General features: G+C 37.8%; 1 protein-coding gene across 4 annotated transcripts in view; it reads right to left on the bottom strand.

Annotated features, from left to right (window-relative positions):
* The window catches only part of TAFA2 (TAFA chemokine like family member 2), a 491182-nt gene that overhangs the window by 350304 nt on the left and 118820 nt on the right, over positions 1 to 22058 (bottom strand). Inside the window, exon 1 of one of the 4 annotated variants that reach the window (XM_086712933.1) lies at positions 2329 to 2420. The exons of the other annotated variants lie outside the window; for them this stretch is intronic. The gene's annotated coding sequence lies outside the window, so the exon portion shown is untranslated. Of the gene's footprint in view, positions 1 to 2328; positions 2421 to 22058 lie in introns of those variants that run through there. 4 annotated transcript variants of the gene reach the window in all.

The raw sequence follows: 22058 nt of genomic DNA, 5'->3' as shown, positions 1-22058 counted from the left end.
AAAGCATCAATAAATAATAACCTATTAGTACCACCTTAGCCTACTGTCATTGAAGAATAATATAGTGCTGTGAAATAAGTCAGAGAAAGACAAATACCGTATGATTTCACTTGTAGGTAGAATCTCAACACAAAACAGAAACAGACTCATAAATATGAAGAACAAACTGGGGGTTGCCAGAGGGAAAGAGGTAAGGGGAAAGGTGAAATAGATAAAAGGGATTAAGAGGTATAAACTCTCAGTTATTAAGTAAATAGTCATAGGGATGAAAAGCACAGCAAAGGGAAAATAGTGAAAAAGATTGTAATAACGTCGTACAGTGACAGATGGTGACTACATTTGCCATGGTGAGTGCTGCGTAATGTAGAGAATTGGAGAGTCATTATGTTATACACCTGCAACTAATATTATATGTCAACTATTACTCAATTAAATTTTTTAAAAGAATAATATAGTTCTGGATTCCCTAGAATGCTAGGATGTGCCCAGGTAGAGGTTAAAATGGAGCTAGTATAACTGCTTCCTCATTCTCAAAGTTCCTGAATAGAACCTCTTCCCAAGTCCTTGATCTGTGGGTCTCCAAAATTTTACAAGGGAAAAATAAATAAATAAAATAAACACAACCACACAAATTCCTGCTTCAAAGTAAACACTGTGTGATAATAATGTGATTTCTGAAGCATATTTTTTTTTAAATAATTCTTCTTTTGGTGATTTCTTCCAACCAAGGAAATTATCTCTCCAATATATGCAGTAGATAGTTTTGGTAAAAGCAGATATAAGACAGTAACAATACCCAAAAGATTCTGGAAACTTAAACTTTCACTTACCAGCTAACTTTTCTCTGGTTACATTTCCCAAATTTCTGAATCTTCACTTGTTGTCAGTTACCCCTTTATTGACAGCTCAACCTCTGATCATAATGCTGTTATATCAAATGCATTATTACTTTTGCCCCCATTCTTATTATTATAAACAAGCCTTATTAGGAGTAAACTACACCAAGTGTCCAAATAGCTGAATTAATAAAATGGAGAACTAAATCATTTCGCACAACCTAAGATGTAAAGCCGGTTATCATAATAGAGTTCTCTCATAGTAAGGGCCAGCACCCACTTAAAGTGTGTGAATATTACAGCTGAGTACTACGTACTATATACACAGAGCAAGGAAGGGAATCTATCACGAAAGATGTGATAACAGACAAAACCACATTAAGAGGCTGACTAGTCACACAGTTGCTCATATTACCAAGAAACTATCGCTAGAAATATATCAAGATGGTGAAAATTGCATTTTACAAAGTCCTCTCAAGGACAGGCTAAATAAGAGACTACTTCGATGAAGTCTCATGAGGCGGAGTATATCCTCCTCTGGACATATCCAAGTAGCTCCAGTGACGTGCCGCTTAGGGAAGCAGACGGGATTTACTGAGCAAGCCACCAGCAGCCATACTCAAACCGCTGCACCTTCATGGCAGCCTTCTAAATCAATGTGGAAGAATAAAGAGAACTTTTCCAGAAGGGGCACCAAATTATTGCCCTAGGAGGGCAGCCAGATGTCACCTAACCCAATCCGATTTTCATTTTAGATGGTGCAGTCTGGCAGCACTACGGATTGGAGGGGAGACACTTAAGCGTCTTCTTGCAACCACCCAGACAAGAAGTACCTAGCACCTAACTCAATCTGTGGTAGTGAGGATGGAAAGGAATGAGACTATGTCCTCTGGCCTTCCTGAGAGGTACATGAGTTTGGATGAGGTATTAAGGAGAACAAGCAGAAAATGATGAGAGCAGGGGTGCCTGGGTGGTTCAGTTGGTTTAAGTGCCTGACTTTGGCTCAGGTTATAATCTCCCAGTTCATGAGCTCGAGCCCTACATCAGGCTCACTGCTGTCAGCACAGAGCCTGCTTCAGATCCTCTCTCCTCCTCCCTCTTTGGCCCTCTACTGCTCATGCTCCCGGTCTCTCTCAATAAAAATAAACATTTTTTAAAAAGAAAGAAAGAAAAGAAAAAGATGAGAGAAGAGAAGGCACTTAACTAACACAGTTTAAGTTGAATAATGGGCAAAGAAGCCAAACAACACTGAGTTCAGGAGGAAGTGGGAGAATATGAAGAAGAAATTAATCTAAACCCCTTTTCTATGAAGACTATCAAAGAATATCTTAAATGTCACAAATAGCTTTGAAACAAAGTCAACAGATATAGGATAAGATATGAAAACCAGGTTTCCAACATAAAGTAAATTTATGTACATTATGTCAATATGTTATTAACTTTTTTGAGTGGCATCTTAGCAACACAGAGAAAGAATAAGTCAGACTCTTACCAGGTAATTGCACGATGGAGGCACACTGCTGTACCTAGCACACAAACAGGATGGACACGGTTCTGCAGGGAAGCACTGTTACCAATTGCCTATAAAAGAAAGAGGCTTCTCAAGCCTTCCAAGCGGCTACTTGAATATCAAAACTGGATCATTTAGTTAGGTGTGAACTATCCTCAGGAAAGGTGTAGATTTCACAAAACCAGATCAGTGTTGGCTAGGACAATTACACAGTGCTGGCTCATGTCAGTATACACCAAAAATTCTCAAAGCCATCTCTTCCCTGTACCTTTAGGAGAGTTCACTCATTTGAAAAGAGAATAATGAAATGCCTCTACTTGTCACCACTACTGAATGGCAAAGGAAATGCCTAGAACCATTCTGTCCAACCTTCCTGAGACACAAATTTTGCAAACTACAGTTGCCTCTCCCACCAAGATACAAAGAATAACACTTTGTTACAAACTTTCCACAATTTCATATCTACCCGTGTATGTAAAACAAATGATCACATTCATACTTCTTAGCTAATAACATGAAACACCTCCACATAATTTCTAATAACCTTGCAGTAAATCCCTACAACAAAGAGCCAAAGTTACTTTAAAGGGCTGTGTGCTAGAACCAGCTAGCGCTCCTGAGAGTTAATTTTGTGTATTTCTTTCCAACTCCATTTTTAGTAATGTCAAGTCAGTAGCTTAAATCAGCCATGGTGGGAGTATTTACACCACAGAAGCTGGAAAACACTACAAATCAGAGTTTTTGTCACCTTATAGAGAGCAGTTGTTAAACCTTTACCAACCCACCACACTACTCTAGGCACCCTTTAAAAACTGACTTGGATCCCTTCCCATCTCTCAGTTTAGAAGAGTTCTCCAGGATTTCCAAAATGCCGACATTTCCCAGTCTGAAAATTCACTCTCTCTGAGGGAACATACCTTAATAGCATCCTTACTGTTGCTAAATTATACCAGAGGGGGAAAAAAATACTTTTTTGCTAAATCAGCTCTTGGTATTGCTCTAATATTTCAATTCTGTGCTGCCTGACAGCTAGGAGTCTAATTACCACTCTTCCATTCATCCATTCAGCAATCCTTGACTATTCAGACCTTCAACCCAGCAAGGCATTACAGATTACTCCTTACTCCTCCTCCTCTTGCCTGCTTCCCGTGAAAGGACTTCATCAGAATCCAGAAGCAAATGCCTATTTTCGTGTGTGATGAGGAATGCCAGTCACTATACTAATAACTTGCTTCGCAGGTATATACTCATGCTGTATGCCGGGCGCAAAAGAGGAATCAAGCACAATCCCTTCTTACGGAGATCAAGTGTGGCAAACAGACGTCCCCCATTGTATTTTAAGTAAGAGTAGGAACAGTGAAAGTAACTGCTTCTCCATTGTATTTTAACTAAAAGCAAGAAAAGTAAGAATACTTTGGAATTCAAGGAGGACTTTTTAAATATGCAATTTCTCATTACATGGATACTTCGATTCAACACAATTTATTGACTCAGGGACTACAGTGAGTGACTTACTGTGCGTACCTGTCACCTATCCATGAGGAGATAGAAACAGGAGGAGAAGCAAACATGCAGTCAAGTTATACTACACTATGAGCCATGTGTCAGACGCCATTCAGCCCTAAGATACACTTTAGTCCTTAGAACTATATCATACATAGCCAGGAAAAAAAAAAATGTTTAAATGAATTAAATTTAAAAAGTATTAAATAAAACCAAAATATAAAGAAGCTGGCATGCTTTCCAAAATGTTTCTCTGCCAACCTTCAAAAAAATAAACCAATTATTCTAAAACTTCTCTTTCAACCACTAGATGCATTTTATAAGGTTAATGGTTGTCATGTAACGTGAAACTTACAGATGTCACACATTGGTGTCACAGACTGCTACTAATTCAGAGGAATATTTAATTGATATCTTGTAAAGTGTCCTGCAAACGAGAAAAGTAATCTGTACTAACTCCCATTAACAAAATATCAAATGCAGTAAGTAAAATAAAAAGCTATTTTAGCATTCCAATTTTCATTAAGTCACGATCAAGATCTCCAAATGAGAATTAAATTTCCATACAAAATAAAAATTCATTTTACCCCAAGGAATATAAATCTATTCTTAAAATAATTGAATTATAGTAATAAAATATAAATTTTTCCAAAGGTATGAACATATCTTTTCATATGATGAAGTAATTTACTCAATGTGACATTCTAAGATAATTTCATTCCAAACCACACTACTCAAGCTGTGTGATATGACATCAGTTTATATGTATACCTACAATACCTTGAAGGGAACTTGCAAATAATTTTCATATATAATGTAGACCAGGAGTCAGCAAGTATTTTCTATAAAGGATCCTGTAGTAAATATTTTAGGCTTCACAGTCTATATGGTCTCTGAGGCAGCTACTAACACTGCCCTTGCAGTATGTAAGCAGCCATAAAGAATGTATGAACTAACAAATATGCCAAGCCCCAATAAAACCTTATTCACAATAACAGTGGGTCACAAGTGACCTGCAGGCCATAGTTTGCCAACCCCAATTTCAATTTTTTTTAATGTTTATTTATTTTTGAGAGAGAGGGACAGACGGTGTGAAACAGGCTCTGCACTGTCAGCGTGGAGCCCGATGTGAGGTTCAAACTCACAAACCATGAGATCATGGCCTGAGCTGAAGTCGGAAGTTCAACCAACTGAGCCACCCAGGTGCCCCGCCCCCCAAATTTCAACTTTGAAAACTGAGATGACATCTTCATAGTGCGACCAGCAACCCAAGAGTTAACAGGGCAGAACAGTGCCTCTGCACCTCTTATCAAAATCTTGTTCGTTCTCAGAGTGCTGATGCCACCGTTTCTATAATATTCCTGCCTGACACCGTCATAACTGAGCGTTAATTTAGTTATTCTGCAGGAACTCGAGGTTTCGTCAAGCAGCCAGCCAGAACCAATTACGACCACTGACCTCCTCTTTGAACACAACAAAATGAAATTAACACACCCCCCCCCATTAGCAATTTCTTTTTATCTGATTTTGAGCCTAGTAGTTCCTCTCTCCTTTACCCAGACCCTTTTTTCTTGACTTTAAAAATCCCTGACTCTCCTTGGGGGAGGTGGGGACGAAGTTGAGGCTTGCCCTTTCCTGTCCTCATCTGGCTGCCTCTCAGACTTTCCTTGCACACAGTCCATGTCTCAGTGATGGGCTTTGCTGCAACTGGGGCACACGAACATGGGTTCAGTTACAACAAGTACCTCTGAGATTTACCAGTATATCCTTCTCCTTTTACCTTCTCTTCATTCTGGATAGACTGTCTTAACATGTATGGTCTAAGCAATTGGCGATTAGATACTTTTGCATATTAATATTTTATTTTAACACGTCCTCTGCCTACACATTTCATCAGTCCTCTAGCACCTGGCACTGAATAAGCTCCTCATAGGTCCTCAGTGTAGCCAATTGATTCTGTTGGTGCCACTAAAATGAAACAAAGCTGCTCTGCCTCAATTCTAACTGTTCCAGAACATCAGGGTCTGACTCAGCAAAACCATGGAAGAGTAGGATTTAAGAGAACTGGCAGACTTGGTGAATAGTAGTCACAAAGGAGGATTGTATCCAAGCATGATGTTTATTACTTGCTAAATAGGGAGTACAGATTCAAAATATTAAGATAATTTTTTAAAGTTAATCATTTGAATTTTGTTTTTAAGTTTACTGAGCAATTTTACTCAGTTCATTCGAAAACACTGAGAGATTGAAACTTACTTTGTTGGTATTATGGATACTTTGCTTTATTTTATGCTGAATATTTTTAGTAAACAAGTATTTCAGACAGGGTCATACTAAGTAGCAATGAGCATCCTAGATGAACACTGGCTTGCTTAAGAAGTAAAAAGTGGGGTGCCTACGTGGCTCAGTTGGTTAAGCGTCTAACTCTTCATCTCAGCTCAGGTTGTGGGATCAAGTCCCTTGTCATGCTCTGTGCTGGGTGTGGAACCTGCTTGAGATTCTCTCTCTCCCTCTCCCTTTGCCCCTCCCCCCACCACATACACTTTCTTTCTCTCTCAAAAAAAGAAAAGACAGAGAGAGAGAGAAGTAAAAAGTGATGGGGAGAAATGTTGAAAGGCTAGTGATTTCTTTTATAGCACAGAAATTTCTGAATTGAGCAAAGGGCCAAAACATCACAACGATCCACAATTTAATCTCCTGGAACCATTAGACCAATTATTGATGGTGCCATAAAGACTTCCAAAATGAGAGTTAATTTCTTGTCCTCCACATCAAAATCATGAATACATATAAAAAGCAAGCAGTACATTTTCCCTAAGCAATAAATTTTCCTTTCCCTACGTTTCATGTAAATTACAACAACCCAGATTGATATTTTTTCAGGACATTTTGAAAAAGTAGATTTCTTTGGTCAGTATACAATGCCTCTCTGAACACATATATTTAATCTTCTGGTATATTTTTCAGGATATTCTTCGTTATCCTTTCACTGTGAGTTTGAAAGATCTTCATAGAAAAAGACCCTCTACTATAGAGCGAAACACGCAGAGCATACAAGATTCTAATATAAGTATTACAAACAATTAACCAACTTTGAAATAAAAATCAATAAGCAAACTAAAAATTTTGTAGTTTAAGCTATTTGGTATGATCCTATCTGAAATACTTATTTACTGAAAATATTATTTCAGCATAAAATAAAGCAAAACATCCATAATACCAACAAAATAGGTTTCAGTAACTCAGTGTATCAGAAAAATGTTAAGGGGGACCCCCTTTTTCCACTGCTTTGCAAGTTGAGAAGCTGTACCACACAACAGAATGCGACTCCCTAACACAAAGTCTGACTCATGCTTAGTAACTGAGAGACTCTGGGCATGTTACTTAACCTCTCACGTGGTCTCAGTTTGCTGTGCTGAAAAATGGCATAATTAATAATATAAGAGCCTATCTCACAGGGTTGATGTGAGATAGTTATCTGTAACCTAGTATAAACAGAGCTTAAAACATAGAAAATGTTGGATATTAGCCATTAGGCGTATGTTGTTTTGTCTGGGTTCTATATCATTTGCTACGACTTAACCTCACAAATGACAAACAAGAGACAATTATGTAGAGCTGCATAGAAAGGAAAATTGAGGGTGAGCAGTTTGGACAGGAGAAACACACCAGACAGAGCACAACTCAATGGATATGATACAGCTGTGTGCTTCTTGTGAAGTCAGTGGCTGCCAGGTGGGTCCCCTGCACTACAGGCACGATGCTAAAGCAACGTCTTTGGCCAACCGCATCAAGTAGATCAGAAACCCAAAAAGCAAAAGTACATCCAGTGACAGATTCTGTGGTTAACAACTATAAATCAAACATAGAAAGCGTGTCTGCGTGCACACAAACTCAAATATGGGCATGATATTAAAAGGTTCCTATTTTACCTTTTCAGTCCCTTCACCATCAGTGCCTTAGGTTTAACATGAAGACTTGCCCACTGTGTTTTTCACAAAGCAACGTTTCAGAAATAAAGTTCCAGAACACTTAACCTAAGTCTCAGACCATGCAAAATCGGGAGTTCGCCAAACCATCATCAGCCTGAGGAAATGCACACATGCTACCAGACGCTTGAAGCTTTAGCCCACTGAATCTTATTAAAAAAGAAAGGGAAGATGTATTTTACTGCGAATTGCATTTTAAAGCAAAGGCAATATAATGGTACTTCTGGAATCTCATAAACTTTGAATAAAAACGGAGCAGTTCACACTTAATGCTTTGTTTTATAAAGCTCTTCCAGATACCTGAAGTGTGAAAGCTGCTACTTTACATAAAACAACATTCTATTCCATACAGCTGTGTTCTAAATATATAACACTTGGGTACATTTCATGGCATTTTAAAATACCTTGTTTTGTATTCTGGAGCTGCATTTATTTTATTGATGTCAGAACCAAAGAATTATAAAATGGTGTCACAATTTAAAACGTGGAAACATTAGGATTTCAACACAGAATCTTCTTTTTAAAATAGTATTTTTATCTTCTAAATATAATTAAGAAACAACTTAATCTCATACATATAATGGGTTTTTCTAGATCACAGCAGCGTTAGTAATTAACCCGCTTATTTCAGAATTTTGAAAATGCCTGTAACAGAAGGGAACCTCCTTTCCATCTAATTTTCCACATACAATTTAGTCAACTTACTACAATGGTAACTATAGGTATTTCCACATTCAGTTACCATGGGCATTAATTCCAAACTTCACAGCAGAATTAAACTCATCCAAGATGATTATGTGTTCTGCAGGTTACAATTACTATGCTGCCACCATTTCAATGGCAAACTAGAAAGATTGAAAGAAAAATGATTTCAAGTGACTATATCTAAATAATCTGTAGTAATAGAGATCAACGGCTATCCAAAGAAAAATGAGCAATCTAATTATATTTTAAATGGTATTTTTCAAACTGCAGGTTGTGACCTATTAGTATGCCTCCAAATAAGTTAGTGGTTTACAACCTGCATTGTTTTAGCTAAATGACAAAACAGAATAAAACAAAAACATGAGAAATATTAAAGTATATCGTAAGACTATCTTTTCATGAAACATTTTTTTAATTATGTATTTCTGTGCATGTTGAATTGCAGTTACAACCTATTTCTTATTATAAGTCACTGTCAAAAACCTTTAAAAGAGAGAACTATTACACATAAATATAAATATAAAAGTAAAATGTAAAACTCTTGACTACTGCTTACAATTGATCTATGTAGTTCACTTCCCACGCAAATCCAAGAAAGCAATATATACTTACACAATATGTGAAGTTCTAACAAATACAGTAAAATGATTCTCTGCATTAAAGACCATATTTTCATTCCTGATGTTATGACTTCTAAAAACTGGAAATACAACGTTTCTCTTTTTATTGCTCTATCCACCTCTTCTAACTCCTTTTTTGGGAGAGTGAGGGTGGGGGAGATATATGAAGTTGAGTACCACAAAACCAACTACACAGTGGTTAGTTGCTAGCTTTCCGGAAGCTTAAAACATTCTCTCTTAGAAAGTAATTAAATTATGTTATTCTGAAAAAAAGAAAAATCTCTTCTTCAGCTCAGCAATATGCTATTGTAGTAGCCGATATTCCCTCTAATTTTCACAAATGTGTATAGGTATCATGCTATAAACATAACTGACCACAATGTCTGAATCTAACTTAGAAAAGTTAACCTGATATATATAAACAGCAGCGTGGCATATAATAATTAATAAATTAGTAGTAGCAGTAGGAGCACGTGGTCTAACCAGTCACTGAAAGGGTATCAGCAGAAAACAGTTGTCCTGAACTTCCCAGAACCTGGGTTTTGTGGGCCACAGGCTCCCCTACCTAACTCCCTTCCCTCATGACACACTCACTCTCCTAGAGCTCCATCAGCACTCTGGAACTTTCTCAGGCTGACTGGACCTTTGTCTGCTCTGATACAGATCTTAATTCCCCAGGAATGAACACACCCTTTAGCCAGGATCTCCCAAGAACACTGAGGTCACAAGATGGGCCATGCAGAGAAAATGAAAATCAAGAACTATGTCAGAGACACTAACTTCTGCATTCCCTAGCAAGCTAAACAGGTGGTACTGGCCTTGAATAGTAACCAAACACAAGAAAAGTAAGGCAGTGAGGGGAGGGGTGCCTGGGTGGCTCAGTGGGTTAAGTGACCACCTTCGGCCCAGGTCATGATCTCACAGTTAACGAGTACAACCTCTGCATAGGCCCCGCTGTCAGCACAGAGCCTGCTTTAGATCCTCTGTCCTCCTGTCTCTCTGCCCCTCCCCCCATGGTTCTCTCTTTCAAAATAAATAAATAAACTTAAAATATTTTTTTAAAGGGGTTGGGGGAAGATGTCTAATCCTTCGTCAAGACAAGGTTTAACTGGCATTCTCTGTACAGCATTTCTATTTACATTCCTGAGAAAGGCCTGCCATTTTCTTTTCTCATACTGTCCTTTTCTGATTTTGATGTCAAGACTGTGCTGTACCTTCCATCGCTATTCTCTGTAAAAGTTTAAGGTGGAAGATTGGAATTAGTTGTTCCTTGAATATCGGGATGAACGTACCTCTAAGGCCATGGGAACCTGGCATTTTATTTGTGGGCAGATTTCTACTAACTGATTTAATTTCTTCAATGCTTATAAAAATTTTCAGGTTTTCGGGGCGCCTGGGTGGCGCAGTCGGTTAAGCGTCCGACTTCAGCCAGGTCACGATCTCGCGGTCTGTGAGTTCGAGCCCCGCGTCAGGCTCTGGGCTGATGGCTCAGAGCCTGGAGCCTGTTTCCAATTCTGTGTCTCCCTCTCTCTCTGCCCCTCCCCCGTTCATGCTCTGTCTCTCTCTGTCCCCAAAATAAATAAACGTTGAAAAAAAAAAAAAAATTTCAGGTTTTCTATTTCTATTTGAGTTTGGGTGAAAAGTAATTTTCTAAAAATTTTTTGCCACTTTGGGCTAAGTTTTCAATTTTATTACCATTCCATTACTCACAATGTCTTTCTGATCATGTTAATTTCTCAATTGTGCCCCTTTTTTATTCTTAATTTTTTACACTTGCTTTTTCTTTCACTTGACCAATCTTTTTAGGTATTTGCTAATTAAGTCTTTCCAAAAAAACAGATTTTGACTCTGTTGCTCCTATCTCTTAAAAGTGTGTTTTCTTTCTAAATTATGATTGTATTTGGATTTATTCCTACTATGTTATATTCTGTTTTCTATTTTTCTCTCATTTCTATGTTTTATTCCTTTCTTGCCTATTTAAATTATTTTCTTCCTCATTCCTTTTTTATTTAACTAATTTGGATATTATGTATTCTTTCCCTTTTCTTTGAGTCCTACCCTTGAAATTTTATTATGCATACTTACTTAAAAAGTAAGCAAAGCCTAGGGGTGCCTGGGTGGCTCAGTTGGTTCAGTGTCCAAATTCGGCTCAGGTCATGATCTCGTGGCTTGTGGGTTCGAAACCCACGTCAGGCTCTGTGCTGACAGCTCAGAGTGTGGAGCCTGCTTCTGATTCTATGTCTCCCTCTGTCTGCCCCTCCCTGCTCACACTCTGTCTCTGTCTCTCTCTCAAAAATAAACATTTAATTTTTTTTCAAAAATGTAAAGTCTAATATTCATCAGTATTACCCTCCTTTCAAAAAATGTTTAGATACCTGAACTTGTCATATGCCATCGTTCCACTGGGAAGTATATACCACTGTCAAATATCTTAGTTCTATCACTTTAAGCACACTAATCAGTTATTATTGTTACTGATTCAGGCAGTGAGTAACCACAAGCTTCCGATTTTCTTTGGTCATCATTCTTTCTTGCATTCAGATCTCCTTTAAGGAATCACTCTTAAGTATATGCTTTAGAATTTCCTTTAATGAAGAGTATATTGATGGGAAGCTCTCTCTTAATTGCCTGAAAATCTCTTTGGTTCACCCTTCCTCTTGAAAGACTGGTTTGCTGAATATAAAATTATAGTGAGATAGTTGTTTTCTTTTCGTCATTTATCATGGCACCATCCTCTGGCTCCCTTTCTTGCTATTCAAAAGGCAACTCTGCATCTGCCTGTGTAGGAAATCTGTCTTTCCACTGAGCTGATTATAAGATCTTCGCACTGGAGGGGAGAGGAGACCACACAAGGCTGTGAATATCAGGGAATAGGGATCAGGGCCCACGCTAGAGTCTGTCCCCACTGATTCTGTTTGTGGTTCAGCTGCCTCTCTCACATCAGGTCTTGTTTCAACTTGAAAGTCCTTGTCTTTGTTAATTTTTTTTTTTTTTTTTTAATTCTTGGAGGCATAGATACAAGAAAGCCTCCTCTGGAGAAGATTTAGCTCTGCTTCTACCGATAAGGAAAAAGGAAATCGAGAACATGATAAAAGAGCTTCTAGTTTCAGGTTTCTTATGGGCCGCAAAAGCAACAAGAATTCAAATTTCAACTCAAGCAAGAGCCATATTGTTTTTACAAATTCTCAGGGGTGATTTTTTTTTCCCCCTTTAAAACCCAACAACATCAAGACAAGTATATTTTCTTGCCTCATCTTTCTGTATGATGGGTTTTCACAGGTTTACTCTTTCACAAAGATCTAACTGTTTGGTCTCTAAAACTGTTTGGGTGGGCCTTAGGTTTTGTCCCCTGTCCTCTGTCCAGAGCAGCCATCAAATAGAAGTAGGCAGGTGCCTCCAGGGATGTTACAATTATTAAATATATCCTACAGTGAGGGCAGTGGGGTGAAAGGGCAGTCACAAGATGTGAGGGAGAAAATAAAAATGTTCCATTTTTAGTGTAACCTTTAAATATAATTAAACCTGATGGCCATTAGCAGATTACCCACATTATGAGGTAGAGGAACTAATTTTGAAAACTGGGGGCATCACAGGAATATGGAAAGCTATCAGGTGCCAAAGAAAGTAAGAAGTCTTCATTCATTCATTCATTCATTCACTCGACAAATATTTATTGAGCACCTACAAGGTAACAGATTAGACTTTTCTCCAGCTTTTGGAAATACATGAGTGTCCTAAGTGTCAAAACTCCTTGCCCACAGGAGACTGACATTCTAGAAAGCATGAGGACATTAACCTATTTATTGTAAGGGTGAGAAAGACATGGCATTAAGAAGTCCAGAGGAAGCTCAGAAAAAAAGAAACGTAAAATACAAAACTCTCCTCCTTGGCCATTTTACTTAGAATCAGATCCAACCCTTCATTTTCAAGATCTCATCTATTATCTTAGAATGCTCACTAAGTCTATAAACAACATGCTCTGAATTATAGGAGAAACTCAAGTTTCTTGCATCTGGATGGGGAGCATTAGAAGATAAAATTAAAATGATATTGGAGGTGCTTGGGAGGCTCAGTCGGTTGAGTGTCTGACTTCAGCTCAGGTCATGATCTTACAGATCATTGGTTTGAGCCCCAGGTCGGGCCTTGCACTGACAGCGCAGAGCCTGCTTCAGATGCTGTCTCCCTCTCTCTCTGCCCATCTCCCGCTCACACGCACACTCTCTCTCTCACTCTCTCTCAAAAATAAATGAACATTAAAAATAATAATAATATTGTATGGTGACAGATGGTAGCTACACTTGCGGTGAGCACACTATAATGTATAAATTTGTGGAAACACTATGTGTACAACATAGCTAATGTAACATTACATGTCAAGTAAATAAATAAATAAACAAGCAAGCTAGCTAGCTATAAAAAAAAAAAATATTAGAAGGACAGGGGTTTTCAGGGTGACCTGACATTACAGGTCTTTTCTTCTGTATATGGAGTATCTCTTTAATACTTTGAATTCCTTTTTGTTGTTGTTGTTTTGTTTTTTAAGAATATGCTCTCTTGACTCAGCCTTATTGTGAAGGCTACCATGCAGGAGGTATGGAAAGACCATCCTCAGACTGTCTAGCCAGGGAGGATCTCTCCCCACCTGCTCTCAGGACATCTTCGAGTGGGTCAATTAGGCCATCTCTGCTCTAAATCTCAGGGGAAAGGGGCACCTGGGTGGCTCAGTCAGTTAAGCGACCGACTTTGGCTCAGGTCATGATCTCACAGTTCACGAGTTCAAGCCCCGCGTCGGGGTCTGTGCTGACAGCTCAGAGCCTGGAGCCTGCTTCGGATTCTGTGTCTCCCTCTCTCTCTGCCCCTCCCCTGCTCATGCTCTGTCTCTCTCAATAATAAATAAACGATAAAAAAAAAAACTTTTTTTTAAGTTTATAAATCTCAGGGAAAAAATGTGATGGCTTTTTCCCTTGGGTTCACCTTTCCCTGCTCATCTTACCATGTTAGGAGGAGGACAGCAAGTGTCAAGTTCAAAATATTGAACCTGGGGAAAAGGGCCAAGAAGTACAATGGGATTGTTTTTAGTCTAGTCCTTCCATGAGAAAGATGAAGGATGCTGGAGGTCCATGCACAGTCGCATCCAACTTATAAAGGCCAGAGATTTGGAGCAAAAATGTATAATGACAAAAAGAGTTATTACATCAAAGAATCTCGCTCTGCAAGTTTCCCGATAATACTACAGTTGTGGTCAAGAGCTAGTCAAGGACCTAGCAATAAAGGTCGCAGGCCGACTCAGACTCCTTCTACCCTGAAGTTACATCTAAAAAGATCCAACACTATTAAACAGAGAATATTATCATACCTCTTTACAAGTAAAGAAATCAAGACTTGGAACTCAAATGACTTGCCCAAAGCCACACAGCTAGTAAGGATTAAAACCAGCTTATGGTAAAGATTCTCCGCTCAACTGTACTGATCTGTTAAAAGACCTGGCTATTTTCCATTGGTGTTTGCAATGGTTTTCATACATGGTCCTCAAAATCATCGAGCAACGTGTTAGAGCAAGTATTATTATTCCATTTTGCAGAAAAGAAAAAATCCAACTCCACTGCCCCCTTATCTTTATCTGCCGAAATGAAGTGCAGAGGTGATCCCACCTCTATTAGTTTTCTGTTGTTATCCTAACAGATTACACAAACAAAGTGGTTTACAACGGCAAAAATTTGTTTTCTTACAGTTCTGTGGCTCATCACACTAAATTCAAGGTGCTGGCAGGCTGCATTCCTTTCTGCAGGCTCCTAATGATATTCCATTTCTTGCTTGTTGACAAATTCAGTTCCTCATAGTTGTTAAACCAAGGTCTCCATTTTCTTGGTGGCTATCAGCTAATGGCCTTTCCCAGTTAGTAAAGGCCAGTGACTTTCTTGGCTCATGGACTCCCCTTCTCTACTTTCGAAGCCAGCAACAGTGGGTGGAGTATCTCTCACACTTGAAATCTTTCCTCCTCCCTCTCAGCTCTCTGAGCCAGCAGGAAAGATCCACTCTTAAGGACCCATGCAATAGGCTGGACCCACTTACATAATCCAGTAAAGTCCCCCGTTTCAGTGTCCTTACCTTTGATCACATCTTTAAAGCCTTTTTCCCATCATTACAGACTAAATGTTTGTGTTCCCAAAATTCTTATATTGAAATCTTAACCTCCAATATCATGATATTAGGAGGTGGGGCTTCTGAGAGGTACTTAGGTCATGAGCCAGACTACTGCTCTTATAAAAGAGGCCCCAGAAAGCACTCTTTTATGACCTCTGTCATCTACAGATAACAAGGGCAAAACAGTCTTCCACAAACCACAATAGGACTCTCACCAGAATCCAGTCTGCACCCTAATTGCAGACCTCCAGCCCCCAGAACTGTGAGAAATAAATTTCTGCTGTTTATTAGCCCCCTCATTTATGATGTTCTGTTACAGCAGCCCAAAATAAGTCAGCCATGTAAGGTAACACATTCAGTTTCTGAGTATTAGGACTCAGACATCTTTGGAAGGAGAAGACATTATTCTGTCCACCATACTTGACTCCCTGGTGGACTTCAAGCAGAGAATTTGTACTTCTTTACAAACAGAGGCTGGTTTCGGAAGAAGAAGAAAAGTGTTTTATTAATGGCCTCTGCACAGCACAAAAGGGGAGATTTCCAATAATCATTATAATTAAATTACTATTCTCTAAGTGCTTTTAGAAAGTTTCAAAAGAGGACATCAACTTCCTAAATAAAATTAGAACAGAACTTTTTTTTATTGGGGTACACTTACTTTGTGATACAGAATAACTTTGCAAGATATGTATTATTAAGTTCCTATTACATATCATTAAGATGCTTTATGAAACAATAATATTCCAAATCTATAGTACCAAACCATGTCACCATAGGGAAGTATTTGTTTCCATAAAAACTTTGGTAATGACAATGCGTTAGGGTTGTTTTCTCTGTCTCTAGGTTTATGCTTACAGTACTTTATCACTTCAGGATAATTCTCTTTTTCAGTGATGCAAGTGTTTTCCATTAATTCAACCCGAAATGGCAAATTTTAAAATGTTCTTTGTGATTTCAGAGTACATTTACTTTGCTCCATTAGAAGATTAGTTTCTTCATGAGTATTATTTAGTCGTTTTAGTCTTATAAATGAGAGATGCTTTGTAGAAGACAAAATTGGTTATAATCTTACTATTAATGTTTTCCCCAAATCTTAACATGAAATAGTTCTGCAATTTCCAGTGCCAATCTAAGCCAATAGAGATAATAACTGGGCTATTTATGTATCTACACCGTGTTATGAATAAATCCAAGAACACATCTTACCATAAAATGCTTATTCACTTATCTGCTAAAGTTTATCTAAGCAAACAGAAATGTGTATTCCATATATTGTTTGGGTTAACCTTTACTCAGTACGCTTGGGATCTTTCTAAAGCAACGAAATTCATTCAGTATGCAGCCCTAGAAAAGGCACCTTTGATAGAAAGGCAGATACAGAGGCAATGAAGTGTTCAACTTAATGGTTACCCAAATCATATTTTTCTGTCTATTTGCCCAATGAATGCTATTCTCATAGCAAATTCTTCATTACCCAAATGGAATAAGTTGTTTTGATATATCATTTACTACGATTAATAGAGGTATGAGACCTGTAGATTTCTTCTAATCAAATAACTTGAAGGATAAAAAGTAAGCATCATTAACGATACAGATATCCCAAAATGAATCCAAATACAAAGGCCAAAGTTTGTTTGTTTGTTTTTTTTTTTGTCATCACACTTAGGAAAGGTGGCTAGGCTCACAAAGAAAATAGATCAGATGATCCTAATGTTTAAAGACAAGAACAAAGAAGGAACTCTGGAGAAAAACAATATAATAAGAGTTATTTACTGTCCCCTTTTCTATTTCTGAGACAGTGCCAAGTGCATAATATATATTAATACATTCCTAACAGCAGCTGTGTAATTTATGTGGCATGCACATTTCAGAGATGGGGAAACTAAGGCTCAAAGACAATTTTTAAAACTTGCTTAAAGGCAATTAGCTAGCAAGTGTCAGAAGTGTAATTGTTTTACTGTTTATTTTTGAGAGAGAGAGAGGGAGGGAGGGAGGGAGGGAGGGAGGGAGGAAGGGGCAGAGAGAAAGGACGACACAGAATCCCAAGCAGGCTCCAGGCTCTGAGCTGTCAGCGTAGAGTCCTATGAAGGCTTGAACTCACAAATGGCAAGATCATGACCTGAGCTCAAGTTGGATGCTTAACTGACCAAGCCACCCAGGTACCCCTCAGAGTTGTAATTTTTAAACCTGAGTCTGGGCATAAATTTCATCATCTTTCTAAAATATACTGAAAGCTTTACCTAACAGTCATAAACACTGTTATTTTTTAAATTCTAGGGGAAAACTTAGTTTTGTTAATTTATATAATATAAAATATATAAATTATATTTTATGTATTTATATAGAGACAATTTTGGCATGTTTTACCATTGCACACTGACAAAATAATTTAGGTCAATTTAAAAAATTCTAGTTGTCAGACAGCAAACTTACAATGCTTTCTTTTTTTTTTTTTAATTTATTTTTTATTTTTTTTAAGTGGGCTCCAGCATGGAGCCCAGTGTGGGGCTTGAACTCACGACCCTGAGATCAAGATCCGAGCTGCAATCAAGAGTTGGATGCTTAACTAACTGAGCTACCCAAATGCTCCAGCCTATACTTTCTTAGTAACAAATTGCCAGTACAACATTATGAGGGAACTCAGGTTTGGCTTGGGAGCCAAAGCAATAAAAAGAAATAAAACAAAAAACATACATCACCCAAATATGTTGAATTTGGTTTTCAAATTTGCCTCTCCAGTGGATTCCACAACAATGCAAAATCTTAAAATAATTACCCAAATATAAGATATGTTTCCATTCAATATAATCATTAAGTTTTCCATTTGTTTCACATAAAGTATAGTGCTGGGAAAAAATAACTTATTTAACTGAATGTGATCTCTAATAAATGATATTAAGATACATATCAGTTCGCTATATACATATCCATCTTCAAACCTAAAACAAAATGGTGGTCAATAACAAGTTTCAAGTGCACATGGTTCCCATGTAATCCAAAGAATTTACAAAACTATTGCTGTAGGAATACCACTGACGATCCTCACAGTGATTCTTTTGAATTTGCATCATCTAATGAACTACAAAGTCCAGCTTTTGCTGTCTACATTTCCTAAGTTGTCAATATTAATTGTGCTATTTTAACTAATGATACAAGGTCTTGAACATACGTAACTGAATGCCATATATTTTAACATTATACCTTAAAGCAGTGTCTCAAGATTAGCAAATCACACGGCCTTGTTTTTCCTCCAAAGAGTTCAGTTCCAAAAACCAGTCATGGTACAAGCATTTTCTGCAAGTTATTTTCATAATGAATACAAGCTTTGCATGAAATCAGCATGTACTACACAACACATGTATTTTACTGAGAAAGGGCTCATTAAGGGGATACACCTCACTTCCAGAAAAATCTGAGCCATGTGACTCACTTCCAGGAAAAAACATACAGCAGTCAAAACATCAACAGTTTCTGTATGCAGAGTAAACAGGAATAGGAATTTCCAAATTACATAAATCAAATATTCAGCAACCTGTTAGAAACTAAAGTCCTGTGAAGAAACAATCACTGAACATAATATAAGAGGCTTTTGTTTTCCTACCTAATTATACCAATAAAATACTGTAACCATGTTGGAAAATGCACAGTTGAAAACTCAAAATCATACTGAGACTTGTAAAATTAGTTTTCAGACTAAAAGTGTGTCATAGTATCTGAGCACAGGCCCAGAACATAATTTATTATAAACTTTTTTGTCTTTATTCTTAGTTGGCCTCTAGTTTACAAAAGGTCTTCAGCGCTAATCAATTTTTAAAAATCACAAAATCTGACTACCCAAGAAGTGTTATGTATGCCAATGAAAAATTTAACTTGTCTGTGTTAATGATTAATGAAGGTAGAAGTACAACTCTGATTTTCATCTCAAAAGTAATATTTACATCTGGCTCAGCCTTATCATCCACAAAATGATAAAAGGAACAACAAGCTTTCTCTTGCATGTCAGTTATGAAAACACCAACAACCTCCAGAACCACACCACTTTATAAAACAGCAGGTTACAATTATTAATGTCAGTGTAATCCAGAGAGCACCAGTGCACGTAGGAAAATCTGGAGATAAACCCTGTCATTTCTGTGTGATCAGGAACAGGAATTTTTTTTTTTTTTTTCACAGAGAAAGGAAACTGTGAATTAGTAACATAAAAGTAAAGACAGGAGAATTCCCCATACAAATAAAAGTCTGATAAGCCTTTTTTGAAATAGTCCAACTTAAAAAAAAACATGCAAGTATCAGACAAAATTCTAGTCTTCTTAGAGTCTCAAAATGAACTCTTGAGAACTAAGTATCTTCTCAATATCCAAGTATCATTCAGAAGGCAAATAAAACACTAGACTTCACAATAAGATTTGCATTTTTATGTCACTTAATGACTTTGATTTGACTCTGTGTCTCTTTATTACATTCCTTTTTGAAAGATTTTATTCTTAAGTAATCTCTACACCCAACATGGGGCTTGAACCCACAACCCCGAGATCAAGAGTCACACGCTCCACTGACAGAGCCAGCCAGGCACCCCTATCACTTTCCATTTTAGTAATTCTTGGTTTTACTTTTTGATTTGTTCAGGTTCTTCTGCATAGAAAGGATGATTATTAGTATCAGATCTTTAATGCAACAAACTCCTTTTTGTCATTCCACAGTGGCCCCATTCTCCAGTCACTGGACTATAATTCCTTTTCCTTTGGCTTCCCCAAAAATAAAAGTAATAAGACTTATTTACCATCCTCACTTTGAAAATATCAACACTGATGCAACTCAGAACAGATTTCTCTAATTTTATTTGTTTTTAATGCAGGAAACATTGTGATGAGCATCCTTACAAAGACAACCGAAAGAAGGACACTAAACTACCAAGTGAACTTTCAAGAAATGTTAAATTACAAATGCCCCAATATGAGCAGACCTGTGGCCACTCTTAAGTTCCAAAGGCACATCCTCGGCCACCTGGGAAAATCCACCACAAAGACATCTCAGCACTGACAAAGTTGTGGGACGGAGCTGCCTGAGAAAGAGATGAGATGGGATTCTCTTTTTATAACCTTACTTCTGCTCTCTTTTGAGAAGCTGAAACGTATCAAAGCTATTTTTCCTGCTGGCAGCCTAAGAGCAATTATCTTGTCTTCCACCTGCCTCCTTGGAATAGGTCTTACAACAGTCATGCAAGAGGCTCATATATCACGCCAAATTATCAGATGAGCCCGCTTTCCGTGAGAATATAGAATGAAAAAATGCACGGACTTCAAATATTGCTCAAAATTTTTAATTTAGAGGATTTCTCCTTCACCAAGTTAAATGTTATCTTTGGTTTCATATAGAGGACGGGGGATGTTTGATACTACTCCACCATTATTACGAATCACTGGAAAATGTGAACCTGCAGTCTGCAACATGGCATCCGTCAGAAATAGTGATGATCATAAGCAATCATTTAAACATAGAAATGACGAATTCCTACTCATTGAATGCATCAGTGCTACCAGCATCAATGCTCCAACAGGAGGAGGTTACTCAGAAACTGGGTGCCTGCGTGTCACCCATTTTCTTCACGTTTTCAAAGTTTCTTGTGTAGGGACATCACAAAGCATGTACTCTCTGGAAATGAACAAAGCCGGCTTGAAAACCTCAATCACAAAAGAAACACAGGGATTCCATATCACAATTTCCACAGAGAAGATTAGTTTATGGAATCTAAGGGAACCACCAATAAATGGCGTCTGGGCTCCATACTGGTCTCTTGCTCTCCAGGCTGACCACTCTTATTGCTCCATGGGAGCCTGTTAACTCTGACCTTCAGATACACTTTAGTTTATCTTTGACCATAACAAAAAATCCATAATGGCATAGGGGCAGGAAAGAATTAAGACAGATTTCTTTAACGTCTTGTGTTGTTTATTTTCTGGAAATGACCAATCAGTGCTCTGAGTCCAAGGAGCAGAGACAGATCTAATTCTTTAGTCTGTATACAAATAGTGCATTACCAAAATTAAGAATATGCTGAACTACAGTTTTTCCTGGGCTAAAACTACCTCAGAAGCTTCAGAAGCTACATGCCCTAAGAGTTCACCCAAGTTGTACTTTAATAGTAAGAACTTCCAGGGGATCGTGAACAACAGACAAGAAATGCATTAAACCGTGTAAAGACACTAGCTAACATGTGTTGAGCAGTTCCTAAGTGCCAAGTAAATCTGTAAATACGTTCCTCACTTACAATGAGTCCAAGTACTTGTTTCTTGTACTTAAAAAAAGGAAACTGATAATATATCACTATTCATGACTCAATCGCCAATGTTGGATGTTTGAATTTGAGCACTTCCATGTGGTAAGAACAACACAATACTAACCATGCACATCACTACGGCCTCAACGTGCAAGTCCATTGCATTCTTCCTTAACATTGTAAAGATTTACGACAACATTTTAAAATAAGAACAATTTTATTTGAATTAAGTAGCATGCTTATTATGGCCAATGCATATATGTTGAGTTTCTTCTAGTACCTATAATGTTGTAAGGTAGCCTTACTTCAGGTAGACATTTAGACACCTGCTTGCTAGTGTGGGGAGTAACATTAATTTGTTCATTCATTCATTCTTTCATGAGCCATCTGAGACAAGCTCTCAGCATGGAACTAGAGGAAATTCCAAAGATAGAGGTCAGTTTCCTTTTTAAGGTATTTATTGCCTCTGTTGCT

This window comes from Puma concolor, chromosome B4, assembly GCF_028749965.1.
Source record: "Puma concolor isolate L17-30 chromosome B4, mPumCon1.1.hap2, whole genome shotgun sequence".
Classification (NCBI taxonomy): Eukaryota; Metazoa; Chordata; class Mammalia; order Carnivora; family Felidae; genus Puma; species Puma concolor.
Note: the sequence above shows the minus strand (reverse complement) of the source record. Positions and strands in the feature narration are given on the sequence as shown.